Genomic DNA, 18,246 nt, shown 5'->3' with positions numbered 1-18,246 from the left:
CCTTTAGGTTACTTAGGGACTACCTTACGGGTGACTTATATGTAGTAAAAGGGGAGTTTAGGGATTTTCAAGAAGTTGTAAATGCCAAGTCAAATTGGAATTAAACTGTCCACACAGGCCCTGCAATTGCAGGCCTGAGACAGGTTTGAAAAGCTACTTATTAGGGTGGCACAATCAGTGCTGCAGGCCTACTAGTAGCATTTGAAATGCAGGCCCTTGGTGTATGGTGTACAACTTTACGACGGACGTACGAGTAAATCAAATATGTCAATCAGGTATACACCAATGTCACAATGTTTAGGGGAGAAGCACCAGCACTTTAGCACTGGTTAGCAGTGGTAAAGTGCTCAGAGTCCTAAGACCAACAAATAGAATCAGCAAAAACAGGAGGTGAAAGGGAAATAGTCTGGGGAAAGACTACCCTAATGATGCCAGATCTAACACATATCCTGTGAGTTCTATGCAAGATTTTCAAGTGTATCCCAAAGAACACCAGACAAATGGTCACCCAGGCTCTTATCACAAGTAGACTTGATTACAGAAAATCCCTCTACATTAGAATCCAAAGCCCATGTCCTACGCTGACTACAAACAACCAAGAATGCTGCCGCCAGACTCTTCCTGAACATCCAGCAAAATAACCACATCTATCCAAACCTCAACAATCTCCACTGGCTCCCAGTCCAGGAAAGATGTAAGTACAAACTACTCACCCACGCTTACAAAGCTCTCCACAACACCGGTGCAGCTCATCTCAGCCACCGCCTAAACTTCTGCCAAGCCACCTGACAACATTTATCTGCATCTCAGGCAAAAATACACCTCCCTCGTATCAAGGAGACCAGAAGCGGAGGACACTTCTTCTCATACCTCGCAGCCAAGACCTGGAATGACCTCCAGAAACACCTCGGAACCTCCCCCTCTCTCATGGACTTCCAAAAGAACCTCAAGAGATGACTCTTCCAGAAAAAACAGGTATGATTGCCTCCTCTCCCCTCAAGCCTGCCCTACTCAGCGCTTGTATACCCTCATGTGTGATTAGCTGTGTTCTACAAATTCACATAACATGGCATAATGTAGCTGTGTCTCTTTCTCAGTATCTGGTTTAATTTCAAATTATGCCTCAAACATATCTGGACCACAATATTTGATTGTTAATTTAAGACTGTGTATTCAATTGTTAATTTTATCTATTTATCTTATTTTATGTATTTATTTGCACTCTGTTATTCTTGCGCGAGTAACATATTTTTATATTAAATTAGAGGTATTTTAAAGCTGTAATGAAACACTTTCTGTGACCATATCCAATGTAAATAAAACATTGTTTTTAAAGTTACTTTTTAATAAGCATATTGTCTGCTACAGCGGGCAGAAATATTTTTTCTTAAAAGTATTTTGTCTCCTCAATAAGGTGCTAGGACAAATACTATCTTTCGGTGTCCAAGAATGAACGCACTGCTGACCCTTGGTTGCTGTTTTTCTATTTTAGAAGCACTTTCTTTACATATTTTTTTTCTAAAGCTTCCTTTATTGGTGCACATACCTGCATGATGCACGCCTCTCAGTCAGATTTATGAAGCCACTCAGAGCCAAATTGCGCGGCTTTGAATAGCTTCATAAATCTGGAGTAAGGCAGCCCAGTGCAAATCGTTGAGTTGCCTTACTGGACGCTGCGGTGTATGTTCCCACACCCATCAATCCCATGGTTTTTGACACATTCCATGATTTACCAAACGTGATGAACATAGGAATGTGCAAAAAGATATCCTCACCAGGAGAGGAGAAGGAGGAGAAATATCTGTATTTCTCCTTGTTACTTCCTCTTTCTATGTGTGCTGGATTTTGTCGAACACACAGAAAATTGAAAATGCCTACAACACATGCACCCTTGCATTGCACCATTGTGCAAGGGTGCTTGCATTGGCGCTGGGCAGCTGAAACAGCACCAGCACTAGAGAAAGGACAAGAATGCACCATATTGCTTAAATGCAGTGCATTCCTGCTGTTTCCCAGTGACGCCGGGCAGCACAGCAAGGTGACTTGCTATGCTGCAAAGCGTCACTATTTTCATTAATTCCCCCTTCATTTGGATCTTATATATTTTATATTTCAGTAACAGTACTACTGTGTTATTTTCAGTTGTCAGACAAGTGTCAGTGCATTTCTTTGAGCCTTTCTGCTTGATTCATGCTACCAAAGGTGAGCAAGAGTTCCTCACAGAAATCAGTTTGCCAGTTAGGAGTCAGATTGCCTGGGCTTTTTAGGAGCTCAGTTACATCTCACATCAACCCTTTAGCCTCTGTACCCCTAGCTCCGTGCTCTCGCTTAGTATGCCTACTTTACAAAGCATGAATAAAAAGGGGTGTCACCCTTGTCAGCTTTGAGAAACAGGATTTTATGTGCTGTTACAAGTGGTGCATAATATGGATTAAAAAGCGCAGAAAGGGTATGCAGATCATGAATGGGTTAAATTAGGTTAGTCATCATATTGCATTTTATTGAATGAAGGTAAATGTGATTGAAAATATGTATGAGTTTGCCATTCAACAACATCTCTACTGTCTCCTGTTGAATTGATAACTTTTATTGGACTCCATGTGTTGATTTCAGGATAATTAAATACTTAGGGATTCATCTCAGGAAACAGAGGCATAATGCAAAATGATGTCCCCTCCAGCAGAATGTGAAGAGTGGCCCTTGAGTTTCCCATATCTCACATGTGTCCAATGGCCTGAATGGGGGCCTCTTGAAGGGATGAGGGCCCCTAAAGAGTCGGGGGCCGACTAGAGCCTTAGGGGCCTGCGTTATGCTCCTGTCAGGAAACACATCTCATAGTGAATTATTTGGAGCCCCAACTTTTCCATTAATTTTGAAAATGACATCAGATGAAGTATCTCTTCTTCATCCAATGTTAACTCTGTTTTAATGTATAGATGGTATTTTTGTGCCGCCATAGCTAAGAAATGACTATATGTTAACACTCTAGCTCACCTTCAACAAGAGTCTCCTACACTAAAAATGAAAATGTCCTGGTCTCATTTCAACCTTCACTCTCCTCCACTAGAAAAGAGAGAATGGGTGTTGCCTGAACTGCCACTTCATGTCGCGCTGTAGTCAGAAAAAGAACCCACATAGTTTCGCCCACACCCTTTCCATCACCTCCCCACCCCAAACGGAAAAAGTATCTGATTTCTCCTGCTCCCTCACTTTCCTCCCACCAGCATATAGACTAATACACAGATCTTTGTGAACTTTCCCCTCTGCCATCAAGCCTATCCCACCACAGAGCAGGTTTCCATATAGCACAGGATGGAGCAGTGGGCAGAGTCAGCAAGGGCTGCTTCAGACCCAGTCTCTGATGATGTTCACCTGATATATACTCAGTTTCCTGTGGGTCTCCAGAGATCCTTGGGAGGCAGAGAGGGTGTGCTGATATCATCCAACTGTCCTCCTTTATCCTGTATTTATAAAGATGCAATGAAAGTTAAGGAAGACAGGTTGAGGAGTTACCAGGCTTTTCTGGTTGAGGTTCAGAAAAATGGTTCGGCCAACCCCATACCTCTTAAAAATGAGGATCAAACTGCCAGGGTTTAATACCTAAAACTGCTCCACATACCACAATTAAATGTTCTTTGTTTGATAGTGAGAATATGGACCTTCTCACTCCTGAACACCTCAGGCAGCGATACCCATTTTATGTTCTCTCTCTTCTCTCTTTCTTGTGTTATCTTACAAAGGAAAACCAGGAAAAGCTGCATTGCCAGGAAATACCACTCGCCTTCATACATAAAGTGAAGTATTCGAACATCGTCATATTGTAAAGTTTCAATAAAATATCTTTGCTTTACACAAATAGGGTTATACTGAAAAACACCGCAGTAATGCGAGTTCTGGTCCGTTTCTCCATTACGCCGCTTGGCTATAATAATCCGCTAAGGAGATCAAAGCATCAGAGCTTTCAGGGATTCCAAATAAAGATTATATTGCTCGTGTCACCGAGAACTTACAGCTTACAGGCGCGACAGCATGGTTTTTAAGCAAGCAAGGAGACTGGAGGAAAGTCTTTTTAAGGTACTGAAAAGGCAAGCACAATCACAGCCATACTCCAAGGACCGAGGCTGCAGGTGAAAATGAAGGGGCAGATTTATGTTTCCTGGCGCATCCCTGCAAATCAGAAGGGATGCGCCAGGAAAGATGCGTCACGAAAGTTTACCCTTGCGCCACAATAGATGCGCCGCATTTACAATGCAGCGCATCGTGGCGCAAGGATAAACAGATGCGTGACGCATCTGATGGCGGAAGGGCGGCGCATTGCTGGAGCAAGGCTCGGGGGTGCCCTATCATTACAATGCTGCGTCAATCCTTACACCTGCTTCAAGCAGGCGCAAGGTTTTGACGCAGCATGGGCTCAAAAGTGACTGAGTGAAATCTTGTAGATTTCACTCAGCCACTTTTAGGAGGCGTTCCTGCGACGGAACGCCCCCGCCTGCACAGGTAAGCCTACTGCTGGCGCAGGGCTTTACAACGTGACGCATTTCCCAGATACGTCACGTTGTAAATACCCCGCAGCATGGTGCAGGATTTGCACCGCCGCTGCGTCACAAAAGTGACGCAACGGTGGCGTAAATGAGGCGCTAGGGGCTCATAAGTCTGCCCCCTAATCTGGGATGTTGGCGCATGTGCGACATTAGTAGATGAATACAGCACCTTTACAACAGGCCATCGCGGAAAGTTGTGAGCGTTCCCAATAAATCGATAATCACTTCCAGCCTCTACATCGTATTGCCACGATAGATATGAAATACAATTTCAAGCATGCCTACTACAATACGTTTGGGAAGATAGGTCAAACATATTTCATTTTATCAAAGCTTTACTCCTTATGCTTAGCTGACACCTTCTGTTAACAGTTGATTTGCACGGGGATACGTGGGAGTAATTTTATGTAGTAGAAATGTTACGGATAAGCAACCTGAACATCACATTAGTCAGTGGAGGAATGGTTTGGCATGCCAGGGTGCAGAACTCACTGACCTGCTGATCCCTGAACAATGTCAGAAAACAGCTAAAAAGCTGGCCAGTCATGCAGGATCGACTGGCCATAGGGAGATCCTGTAGGTCATATGGAGAGCTTTGTTTACATCTTTGGCTTCCGGTGCATGACGTCCAGACTGTGCCACTGTCTTAAACATTTCTATAGGTTACAGAGATATTTGTGCAGTTAGGGCCAAATCCCTTGAGCTATCTTAACGGCTAGCCAAATCTTCTAACTTGGCCTGACCAAACAAAACCGGGGATTTCTCCAACAATGCATTGGTTAAATATACTTTATTATATGGTAACTTGTACTTTTTAACGTAGTGCTTCATACACCACTTTTGTCTTTTAAGTCCTGTAAATAAAATGTGTAACTATTACCATTTTAAAGGTTCTCTATCAATGTACCGACTTTGGAAGGATGGAAGGCTGAGTCAGCCTCCTGACCTGCATATGTTTGTTTCGTTGGCAATAGTTTAAATCACTAACACATCATGCCACCATGCCTACCCCTGTGTATTGCCCCAAGTGCATGAAAAGAGGGTAGAATGAGAGTCCTCCTTATCTACTCTCACTCTGTACCATAAAGATAATACATTTAAACGAGACTCATGTACTGATCACCATCACTACATATGAAAAACGCTTCTCTTTAACACTGTTCTCCACTACTGGGGATTCGGCCAGTTATTTCATCTACATTTCTTAACACACGCTCAAATTACTTCAAAAAGCTGGCAGCTTGATCACTCAAGCAAAGACCACATTTAAAGGGCCAGATTTCAAAACAATTTTGCCTGGTGCTATTCCATGTCTGGGGTGGTAAGTTATGGCGTTGCATGGTGCAAACAGTTTTCCCGCCATAGTATGTAACCAAGCTTCTGGAGGTGGTAATTTGTGACAAGAAAAAAAATACACATTCTCACAGTAGAATATTGTGCTGATGTGTTTTTGTGCTTAATTACTGCAATGTGATGTTGTTGTTTTGCATGTAGGGGCAGATTTACAAGCCCCTTGCGTCACTTTTGCACCAACGTTTTTTTGTGACGCAGTGGCAGCGTAAACAATGCACCATGTTGCGGCCCATTTACAACGTGACATATCTTGGGAGATGCGCCACCTTGTAAAGCCCTGCGCCACATTATACATGTGTCAGGCATAATGTATGCATGCAGGAAAGCCTCGTAGAAGTGATGCAGTGAAATCTACAAGATTTCACTAGACCACTTCTAGGACGCCACTGTGTCAAAACCTTACACCTGCTTGGAGCAGGCATAAGAAGTGACGCAACACAATAAGTTAGGCCTCCCAAGGCATTGCTGGAGTTGCGTCGTGCTTGGGTTAGAACTCCAGCAACGCGTGACTTTTTGTACCAACAGATGAATCAGAATTTCAGACGCATCTGTCAATCCTTGCACCATGGTGCGCCGTAGTGTAAATACGACGTATCCATAGTGGTGCAAGGCTTTCACATGGAGGAGCAGGGAAACTGACGCATCTCTACAGATGCGTCAGTTTCTTGTAAATCTGCCACACAGTGTTTTAAAACCTCTCTAGGTGCAGGGCTCACCAGCCCTGCCTGTGTCTGTCGGAGCAGCCATTGTGAAAACCTGCCTTACACTTTGTCCTTTCTTATGTCACAGGCTGTGCAGGCTAAGATTGTAACTGTTCCACCCACAGCCTTTGATGAAATGAGAGAGGTTGGAGCAGGAGAAGTGTCTAACTCCATCCTTTCTCATCCTGTTATTGGCTGGGGCTAAACCATCAGATCTGACTGACACCATCTCAGCCTGTGACATATGGAGAAAGGGTGGGAGGAATTAGACTGATAACTGCGCATTAGTGGAAGGTTAATGCAGAATTAAGCTGCTGCAATCATTCTTCACATACATCTCTAGTGTGAGTATGTGAGAAATTGGATTGCTGGTTGACTAAGGTGAGAGCCCTAGTCAAACAGCAACCACAATCCTTGTTAGGGTGTGGTACAAACCAACCCTAAATCGACGTGTGCTCAACCCTCTGATAGCTCGGCACAGAGCATTCAGGCTTAATATGGAGACAACGTGTAAAGAATTTCTGCAACACTTCAACATTAAGGGAAAACACCAAACAAAAAAGATCCCACACCAGGGTAAAAAAAAACAGTACTTTCTTTAATAAATAAAAGACAAAAATCCTCCCCCATGCCAACGGGCCAGTTTCGGTTTGCACCGCAGTGGGGGACTTGAAGTGCCCACCACGCAATCAGTGAAGATACGACCCATATGAGGTTGCCACACTGGACTGCACATCTGAAGAGCGCGAACATTCAGTGCGCTTACCACGGGAGTATCAGAGTACCCTGTGCTGAGAGGGGTGAAAACACAAGCAGCCTCCAATGGTGCTCACTACATGCTGAATTTGAATACTTTCCTCAGTCTTGGGACAAACAATGACATGCTCACCACACTTTTCAGATTTGCATCAATCTAAGCGTTCCTCAGGTGATGGAGTTAAAGCGCTCAAAATGTGCTGAAAGCAATATGGATAATAAAGCGTTCAACGCGTGCTGAGGGGGATCAAACAGCTGTGGTAAGCCAGACTCACGAGTCCCACGGCTGTTTCCCAGGCAGTCCAAACAGAGCCCTCCTGAATCCCTGTGGACCCCTCACAAGGACAGTGATAGTGGGGGCAAGCACTCACAAGCCCTCAGAGATCACTGGGGAGCTCCAAAGAGCAGGGAAGCAGGTATGCAGGCCAGCACAAACAGAGCAGATGTTTGGGGGTAGTCCTTCTTGCAGCCCAGCAAGCAGCAGGCAGCAAGTCAACCAGCTAAGCAGGTAGTCCCAGTGGCGATTTCTCCTGATAGCACAGCAGTTCCCTGGCACTGTGCAGCATGTAAAGCCAGCAGCGTCTGGCTACAAGTCCCGCACAGTGCCTAAAAACATGGGGTCAGAGCCCCTGTATTATACTAAAAATGTCTTTGATATGGAGGTAACTTCAAAAGAAAACTTAGAAGTGCCCAACACCTCCATTTAACCTCAGCCCTGGCTCCAGACATCAGTAGGGTAAACAAGCTCTTTTGTGAGAGCAGGGCCCAGCCTATACAAATGTATGTGCACCCCACCTCCCTCTCTCCCAGCATAGTAAGGCCATTAAGTATGCAGATGAATGCAGATGCAACCCTGTTACACCCAACCCTTACTGTTTGATGGCTGTCTGGAAAGCATGCACATAGCTTAGATGTCACTCTGTCCTAGACATGGATTGGAGTCGGGCTGCAAAGCACAAAGAGTCATAAACACATAGGAATGCTCATTTTCTAAAAGTGGCATTGCTACAATAGTAATAAAAAATCCACTTACACCAATAAGCATTCTTTATCCCCACCATTCCAAACATACCAAACATGGCAAGGCTACTCCTTTCAGGTCAGAAATTATCACTTACAAACATATAAGGGAATTCCCAATGCTAACTTAGGAGATGAGCAGTAGGCCTGGGCGGTAAATTCCGTTCCACTCGCGGGATTTGCGGAATTTCGGTAATTTCGCGCTCCGCGGAGAACGGAAATTGCCCAAAATTCTGCTTTCCGCGACTTCGCGAAATTTTTTCTTGTTCGCGTTCTCAAAATGCGTGTTCGCGAGATATTTCTCCCCGAGCACGCAAACAGCAACTGCGAACAGGGAAAAAGCATCGCGAACAAGCAATTCCGCGCGTTCGCGGAATTTCTGCATGTTCGCGGAGATATTTTACCATTTCGCGGAGATGCAAATTCCGCCCACCCCTAATGAGCAGCACTCACTGTAGTGAAAAACGAAATAGGCTGTTTGTCACTACCAGGACATGCAACACAATGAAGGCACATAATACCTTGTTTTTTTTTCTCATTTCTTCCCACCACACTGCTGAGTGTTTCAGCTCACAAAATATTTTCTCATATTTGTTGTCATGTAACCTTCGCAGGTCCCATGCCATCATATTCCATCTGATTTCAGGAAGGATGTGGTAAGTTTGGGTTATACAATTTGTTTTACCATAAGGTTTTGAAAGTTCTATTAGGTGGGACCCAGATCCCTACATCCCTCTTCCACCATTACTTCTGTGGATGGTGAGCTTGTGGTTCCAAACTATAAAGCTAATGAACTATTTTTATGAGTGCCTCGTCAGAGCTGTCTGTAAAACCTGTGACATTTTGTCAAATTCACATAAAAATGTTTTTTTTAAATGCACTATTCGTTGTATTTTCCAAAAAAGATTCTTGGAGGATACCCCCTTCCAACATTCTCTGATAGGCAATTATGCTCATGTAATTCTGGTCCCAAATTATACCCCACCACTTTCAGGGATTCCCAGCGGCCACTGAATGAAAAATTTAAAAAGCTCAGATTTGGTTTAAATCCCATATGTCAATTCTGCCCATGCTGGGAACAACTGCCAACAGAGAATGCAAACAATTTAATTTTAAATTTGAATCTCTGGCACATGTTCCTTTCCACTGCTCAGCATCACTCGAACAATGTAGACTATGGCTCCTCCTATTATTTAACACATTTTCTACACAAACCTGTGTCGAGACTACTTGATCTTGCTTCAAGGGAGAAGACTGAATTAGGTTTGTTAACTACATGGAGAAGTATCAAAATTCTTTGCCTATTCAGTGAGCTAGAGTAAAACATCTAGGGGCAGATGTATCACTACTTAATGCAGCACAGCAAGCCATCTTGCTGCGCTGCGTTAAAGGGCAGGAATGCACCACATTTAACATGATACCGCACATTCCTGTCCTTTCCTTGCGCTGGTGCACAATGTGCTATCTAGCGCCAACACACACGCCCATGTGCCATGGTGCAGACCCTTTCTGCACAAAAACAATATTATGAGGTATTTTCCTCTTTGTATGTGTGCTGCAGAATGTGTCACACAAAGAAAGAGGAAACAATGTGGTGAAAGGAAGATATTTCTCTTTGTTACGCCTCACCTGGGGAGGCATTGCATTTTGACGTTATCCCAGGTCTACCAGTAATGGTAGATCTGGGAATGTGCAAAGTAACACTCACACTCAACTCACGGAACACCTCTATGGGTTAGAGTAATGCAACGCAGTGATTTGCCCTGTGTTGTGTTACTTTAGCTTTATCAAGCCACGCAGGCCCTGGCAAGGTGGCCGTGTGCGGCTTGATAAATCTGAGTTAGTAGTTACGTTGCCCTTGAGCCCCATTGCGTGGCACAAGGGCGACGCAACACAATGATAAATCTGCCTCCTACTTTGGCATAAAATTGTTTTAAAATGTAATTTGTGCTATCAATTCTTTCAGTACAAAGAATGAATTATCATTTAGCTAAGACATAAGCACTTTCATCTATAGCTGCCTTTATAGTTATCCTGAGTGAGCGGTCCTCTTATAATTTCTTGTCATTTGCACGTACCTGGATTCCAAGCACCAGCTTGGCAATCACTAGATAGCTCCCACAAAACATGAATAGTTGCTGCATGCTTGCACTTTAATTCAGGGACCCTGAGTGAGTGGCTCGAGTGGGTCTGAGGTAATTCAGTTTTCCGATCCCGTTCGTATTTAGCCACCATTTTGTGTCCCGCCACCATTTTGTGTTGCCCTCACTCAGGCAGCAAGGTGAACGAGGTGTTGTTTTCCCTCTTCCTACTGCAAAGTGTCAAATAACCTCCTGCCTCTGTTTAAAGCTGGTGTCAGGGTCTGGCCGACTCCACTAATCCTATCTGTTGGTTCGCATCATTCTTTTCTGACTTTATCTTATCCTCTGGCCTTCGCTATTCTTTACTCGTATTCTCTCATTTCACAACTGTCCTCCGGGGCATACAAATGTGTCCTGCCACCTGCAAGTCGAATTATAAACACTACCACTGATTAACTTGTGGGGAAGGGTGACAAACACAGTTGGAAGGGAGGCTTATTTGAGTTACTTAATATCTTGTTTTCACATTCTTCTCATTGGTTAACCCTGTATGCATTGGGAGTGTAAAGTGGCAGTCTCCTAAGAACATACCGAGTGTACTTCTGGGACAACTGTACTTAGCTGCAGCTAATAAACCAAACCTTCTACGCCTAACGGAGTGTCCCGTGTCTCTGTTCGAGAAAGCAGGTGAACTCAGGAGATTAAGGCGTACCCTGCGCCGCCAGGCCCATAAGATCTAGGTTCTTCAAATTGGCGCCCAACGTGAGGCGGCTTCAGAAGTAGCAGTTCTGCCCGAGGATCGTGAGGAGCCCCGCAAGAAAATTCTGGAGAAATCGCGAACCACGTCAAGCGACCCCTGTATGTCGAAGTGGTCCGAAGGACTTTTGCAGTGCGGTTTCTCCTTTCTGACGGCTGCTGACGACTGCTGCCCTGACTGCCGCCCTGCTTTGGTCCCTTTGATGATGTTTGGTATTGCGAGACATTAGACGGGCCTCTGTTGGCGTAAGAAGACACTTAGTTAAGTATTGGTGGGTAGCTCCCACTATTTTGTTTTGATTTGGGTCTTTGATTCGGCTATTGCAAAAGCCGAAGCCGAGGGGTGAGTACGTTTGTGCTGTATTATTTGATTTAACCCCTTGATGTTTGTGAACAGTCCAGTGAAATAACGATGCCTGGTCTGAGTAAGTTTAGGAAGTTCTGTTGCCTTGGTTGTAATAGGGATTCCCGGCTGGAGGACTCTTGTCCGATTCCTCCGGTTGGCACTCCCACCTATGAGCTTTATTTAAAACATGGTGCTGGCCCCATTGCCTTTAATAAGGCTTGGATCCGATACACGAAGAACGATGGCGTTCTACAGTGGCCACAAAATTGTAGTTTTGAGCCTGACATATTAGACAATTTGGAAGCAATATTGTTCAAAAGACAAGCCCGGCCGGCAATGTTTGACTCTTTCCGCCTCTGGCGTAAGGAAGCCAAACAGAAATAAATTAAGCAGGCAAAACGAGATAAGAAAGCACAAAATATGACGATTATACAGGCTGCCCAGCAGTTTAAAGATAATGAGATTGATAATACAATGGAAATTTCAGAGAGACAGCATCGTATGGCAATAGATAGATGCTATCCGGTGTTGCCTAATTCCCCTTCTGATAAAAGTAAGGATCTGGAGGAAGACCCTTTGATGTCTCACCTATTGAGATTGCCTCCACCCTATGTACAAGGTGCTAATGCACCCCTGTTGTTACAAACTGTTCAGTTGCCTGTTGTTCCCCCACCTGTTCCGGTTCTTCCACATTTGCCCCTTCCAATATTGCCACTCCCACCTCTCGTGCCACCGATTCCTTTGACTCCATCTCCTGAACATCAATCTCCTTTGCCTTCGTGTCCCCTTATAACTGCCAGTTCCCCTCCTGTATCGCCTAATACCTTGTCCCCTGTCCTTATGTCTAATTCTCCTACTGTGCGCAAACGAATAACAGATACTGTCTCTGGTTTTTTGTCCCCTTTCTTTGGGACTCTGAACATGTCTCTGGCTTTTTCTCGAAGACAGTCTCGTAGTCAACTTCCAGGTTCCGCCGAACGGGTGGTGTTGGACTCTCTCGCTCGCAAATGGATCGAGAAGGGTCCCCAGTATAGTGTGAAAGATATCACGATCACCTTTCATCAGTGGGATGCGCCCACGCAGAGATATGTATTTAATGTTATGTGTGACACTCTCGCTAAAGGATGGGAGGATATGGATTTGGGTTTACTTCCCCAGGGTCTGTTGGATGTTCAGGCTAATTTCGATAAAGGACTCATTGTGGGTTCTAAGGTTGAGGACGCCGTAAGGACACTTGTTACTTTTAGGTCCTTATTTTCTTCACAAACTTTTCTTGATTCTGATCCTGCTGTTCGGCAGACATTGAAACATTACCCAATGAGAGAGGTTCCTCCGATATGGAGGGAAGAGGTTGCGCAAGCAGGTAATAATCCAGCTATTCCCTCTCACTTCCAGCGTATATGGGTACATGTCCCCTGGAAGAGATCTGATGTTTTGGGCCTTAAACAATCTTTACCGGATCCCGGTTAAAAACCCTGCTGGTTACTATAAAGAATTGCCCCAGACTGTTGATGCCTGTATTATGAATTTAGCTTATATTGACATGTTGATGGGAAATGTAGTCCCACAAGTGTTATGGGCTCGGATTCGTAGAGAGGATCACGTTCAAGAATTGGGTGGTACATGGAATGCTATAACTGCCTCGGATAGAGCACAAGTGGGTGGTGCTAAGCCTGATGTTTTGATCACAGAACTCCCTGGTAGGATTATTACTTTAATGAAAACAATGATGCCCGCCTTACGAGTTAATTGGGATAAATTAGCTGCGTGTAGACAGAAGAAAGATGAGAGTGTCTCCGATTTCTTCACTCGTTTTGAGGAGACGTTTATTGATCACAGTGGTCAGGATATGACTACGGAGGGTGGACAGCGATTATTTGTAGGTAAATTCGTATTTAATTTGCTCCCCGAGTTGTCACATAAATTAAAAGACTCTGAAAGTTCATGGGCTGTTTCTTCTTCTGCTCAGATATTGGCTACTGCTCAATATTACGAAAACAGGGACAAAGAGGAAAAAGACAAGCAAGAGAAAAAGACTAAAGAATTAAAAACGAAGGTTCTTCTGCAACAAGCTTATCCTCCTCGCTCTGCTCAGCGTCAGTTTCAACAGCCTCCCCAGTTTCAGAGGGCGTTTCAAAAGCCTGAGCCCTATATTCCGCGGCCTTTGTTAGGTCCTAACCAATGCGCCTATTGTAGGGAGGAAGGTCATTTTAAGAATGGCTGCCCGGTTTTATTACAGCGTAATGGAGGACTATCAACTCCACGAGGTCGTGGTGGTTCCCAGTTAGCGCCCAGGGGTAGAGGTCGAGGTATGTCGCCCCAGACACAGCGTTCCCTTCCACCTCCACATTCTATGAACTACTTTGATCAGCAAAATACTCAGTCTACACAGTATTACATTGATGATTACTATGTTGAAAGTGAGAATGACGGTCTTCACGCTAACTAGGACAGCCATAGACAAAGTGAGGGAGTTGGATCGATTCCAGTAGATCAGAATGGGCCTTATGTTAATGTCACTACAATGGGTGTTTCAGAGCCATTTCTTTTAGATACTGGTGCGATGAGAAGTTCTATTATTCACTCCAAACTCCCTGGGCACCTTTGTCTGGCTTAACAAACGTATCCGTAGGATTTTCTGGCGCCCCAGTTCATAGCCCGGTCTCTTGTCCAATGCCTATTTCAATTGGTTCTTATGATTTGGAAGCTCCGCTTCTTTTAACGACTGGTTGCGGCGAACATCTGTTGGGTTTGGATTTATTGAAAAGATTGCATGCAACAATATATTGTTCTCCTTCTGGTGTACATCTCGTTTTGGGGCAAAAACTGACTTCTCCAATGTATTTATCTAAAGATCAATTTCCACCTGAATTGCTCTCTCTCCCTGCAACACTTTGGGCTACGGGTCCAAATGATGTTGGTTGTCTTGAGATCCCACCCTATGTCGTTACCCTCAAGCCCAATGCTAAATTGCTACGCATCCCTCAATACAAAATTCCCAATGATGGTGAAAGAGCGCTTTTTGCTATTATTTATGATTTGGTTCAGAAGGGTGTGGTTGAGGAGACGAGGGGAAATGTATGCAATAGTCCTGTTCTCCCGGTTCTTAAACGCACTGATCCTTCTCAGCCTCCTGTTTATCGCTTTGTTATTGATGTCCGGGAGGTTAATAAAATTGTTGTACCGCAGTTTCCTGTTGTTCCATATATCACTGCCCTGTTAACTATGATACCTGCCTCGGCAGCTTGGTTTTCTGTTATTGATCTGAAAAATGCTTTCTTCAGCATCCCCATTGCTGAAGAGAGTAGGGATATTTTTGGATTCTCTTTAGGATGCCGAAGTTTCCGCTTCAAGCTCGCACCCCAAGGCTATTGTGAAAGTCCCTCCATCTATAGCCAAGCTCTGAAGTGCCAGCTTGATGCTTTTCCTTTGCCGCCAGGTGCTACCCTTATTCAGTATGTGGATGATTTATTGATTGCTGCTGATTCAGAGGATATTTGCAAGAACGTGACTATTGCACTATTGCGTCACTTGTCTGACCTTCACCATAAGGTTTTACCTTCTAAATTACAATATGCCCGCCAAGAGGTCACCTATTTAGGTCATCTCTTGTCGAAGGAGGGAAGGCGACTGACCCCAGAACGTATTCAAGCAATTGCACAAATGTCTGTGCCATCCACACAAAGAGAGGTGCGTGCCTTCCTGGGCATTACCTCTTATTGTAGACAGTGAATTCCAAATTTTTCTTTGTTGGCTAAACCTTTTTTGGCACTCACTTTGAAAGACACACCCCAACCCCTTCCTTGGACTGACAATCGTCAGAAGAGTTTTTCTGATTTACGTGCTGCTCTGTGCTCTGCTCCTGTGTTGGGTACTCCGGATCACAGTAAGCCCTTCACGCTCTATGTCCGTGAAAAAGAGGGTTGTGCGTTGTCAGTCTTAACACAACGATTTGGAGACAAGCAGCGGCCATGTGCCTACTTTTCGGCTACATTAGATCCAGTAGCCAAGGCATTGCCTAGTTGTCTTAAAGCTACAGCAGCAGCAGCAATTTCTATTCGTCAGTCTGCTGGAGTGGTGCTGGATAACACTCTTATTGTTATGTTACCACATGCAGTGGATACCTTGCTAAATAGGACAAAAACGCAGCATCTTACAATTGCTCGCTTGTCTGGGTATGAGCTGACGCTCTTGGCTAGTCATGTGCACATCAAACGATGTAACACTTTAAATCCAGTCACATTGTTACCTCTTCCAGAGGAGAAAGGTATTCAGGAACAACATGATTGTTTTCTCCGTACTGAGGAGGAGGCAAAAGGTAGGATTGATTTGAAAGATACACCACTAATGGACCCGGATGGGATCCAATGGGTGGATGGTTCTTGTTTTAAACTCCCTAATGGTGAAACAACTTCAGCTTATGCTGTTACCACCTTGCATACAATCGTGGAGACAGCACGCATCAGACATAATTCAGCTCAGGCAGCTGAACTAATAGCTTTGACCAGAGCGTGTGTGTTATCTAAGGGGAAGACAGTGAATGTATATACCGACAGCCAGTATGCATTTGGTGTGGCACATAGTTTTGGTTGTTTGTGGAAAGAGGATTCTTTATCTCCCACGGTACTAAAATACAGCATGGTCAGTTGGTAACTGATCTTCTTGAGTCACTTGCTTTTGCGGATGAGGTAGCGAAAGAAACAGCCAGAGATGCTATAAGTCGCATGTATGTTGCGGGCCCTGCAAATTGGGTCAAGGAAAAAGGAATGTGTGAGGATACAATAGAAAGTGTGAGATCGATTCAAGGAGAGGCTACAGAGAAAGAGTTGAGTAAGTGGAAAGAGAGTACAGGAATGTTAGACGCAATGGGATGTTGGATAGAATTGTCAGAACATCAGCGTTGGCTGTTACCAGATGCCTATGTACTGCCTGTAGTTGCTATGGCACATGGTCCAGCCCACATCAGTGCGAAAGGAATATGTAAGCTTCTGGCTCCAGTGTGGCTGAACGAAGGGATTCCAAAATGTGCAGATAATTAAGTGAAGCATTGTATTGTTTGCTTGATGCATAATCCAGGAAAGGGAACCCCAACTCCAGCAGGTCATTTTGCTCCCCCAACATATCCTTTTGAGGTGTTGCAAATTGATTATATTCACATGGAACGATGCAACAATCTCAAATATATTTTGGTGGTGGTGTGTGCCTTCTCCAGATGGATAGAGGCCTACCCCCTGAAAGACAACACTGCTTTGTCCACTGCCAAAGTTCTTCTGAAAGAGTTCTTCCCTAGGTTTGGTTTGCCACGCATTGTCTGGAGTGACAATGGAAGTGAATTTGTGGGCCAAATTATGAAAAAGGTGTGTGTCGGTCTTGGTATCAGGCAGAAATTCCATGCGGCGAACCATCCCCAATCAGCGGGTTTGGTAGAGTGCTATAAAGGCACTCTCAAACTTAAGCTTGCAAAGGTACAGACTAGCACGGGACTTGCCTGGCCCGATGCTTTACCTTTGGCTCTCCTATCCACTAGAACAGCTGTAAATTCTTGGGAATTGTTTGGGACTCAGCCCATACGAGGTTGTTTTTGGGCGCCCGGCTAATGTTTGGGGAGTCCCTCGCCCTAAAAAGTATTCTGACATACAGTATCCAATGCTGATTGACTACTTACATGACCTCACCACTAAATTACGTGTTCTCCACCAACCGGTTCAAAACGCTTTACCAGAGGCCTCCACAGACCCAGGTCATTCTATCCAACCGGGAGGCTGGGTCTGTGTGAAAAATTTTCAGAGGACAAGGAATTTGGAACCTCGTTGGAAGGCGCCTCGACAAGTTCTTCTGGTGACACGTACAGCAGTGAAAGTCGAAGGGAAAAGGAACTGGATCCATGGCGTGCACTGCAAAAAGGTGCCCTTGCCCTTGCCTTTTGACCAGTGGGTCTGTAAGGGTGTAGGTGATTTTGAAGGCGAAAGGGTCCCCCGGTTTGTACCTTTCAGTAGTGCACACCTAGATGGAACTCGGTCAGAGAAAGAAGATGACGACGTTTTACAAGAAGCCGTACCGCCACATCTCCGATTGAACACTACAGATCCACAGACACTATTTCAGGACCAAACTGTACTGAACAGAACTCAATATAATTTAAGGCCTAGACTGGTCAAGGACACCTGAGATTTTCATCTCTTTCGTGACATGTATCATCTGTCCAGGTTGCAGGGTCACGGTAGGAGTCTTGGTTCGTGACCTGTATAGTGGCTAGGCCCCCAGGACTTGCAGTGTCATAGGACGGCTAATAATCACAGCCAAGTGAGTAAGGAAGATTGCTGTGAGCAACAATTTTAGAGGATGGATGTCAAAGTGGGAAAGAATAATAAGAAGGAAGAGATGAGAAAGGAATATTGTAAATTAGTCTACAGTCAATGTGGCATAACATTGTGTGTTCTTATGTTTTCTAGTATCTTATTGGCTTGTGTAGGTTGGATTGTTCATGCTATGCAGCACAAATCTGTCCCTACTTCTATTTCCTTGCCTCTTCATTCTACTATCTCCCCACATCAATTACAACCGCTTCCCCAACATGAACTAATCAGGAGAACAGAATATTTTAACAATTCATTTGTCTAGTTGTTGCATCAACACCAATTGGTAGTCAACACAACCGACTGTTGGGTGTGTGGACTTATGCCTCATACCAC

The 18,246-nt window shown here is 44.5% G+C and overlaps 1 protein-coding gene across 2 annotated transcripts in view; it reads right to left on the bottom strand.

Moving 5' to 3' along the window:
- The window catches only part of TAFA1 (TAFA chemokine like family member 1), a 1,179,244-nt gene that overhangs the window by 652,357 nt on the left and 508,641 nt on the right, over positions 1–18,246 (bottom strand). The window lies entirely within an intron of this gene.

Source organism: Triturus cristatus, chromosome 9, assembly GCF_964204655.1.
Source record: "Triturus cristatus chromosome 9, aTriCri1.1, whole genome shotgun sequence".
NCBI lineage: Eukaryota > Metazoa > Chordata > Amphibia > Caudata > Salamandridae > Triturus > Triturus cristatus.
Note: the sequence above shows the minus strand (reverse complement) of the source record. Positions and strands in the feature narration are given on the sequence as shown.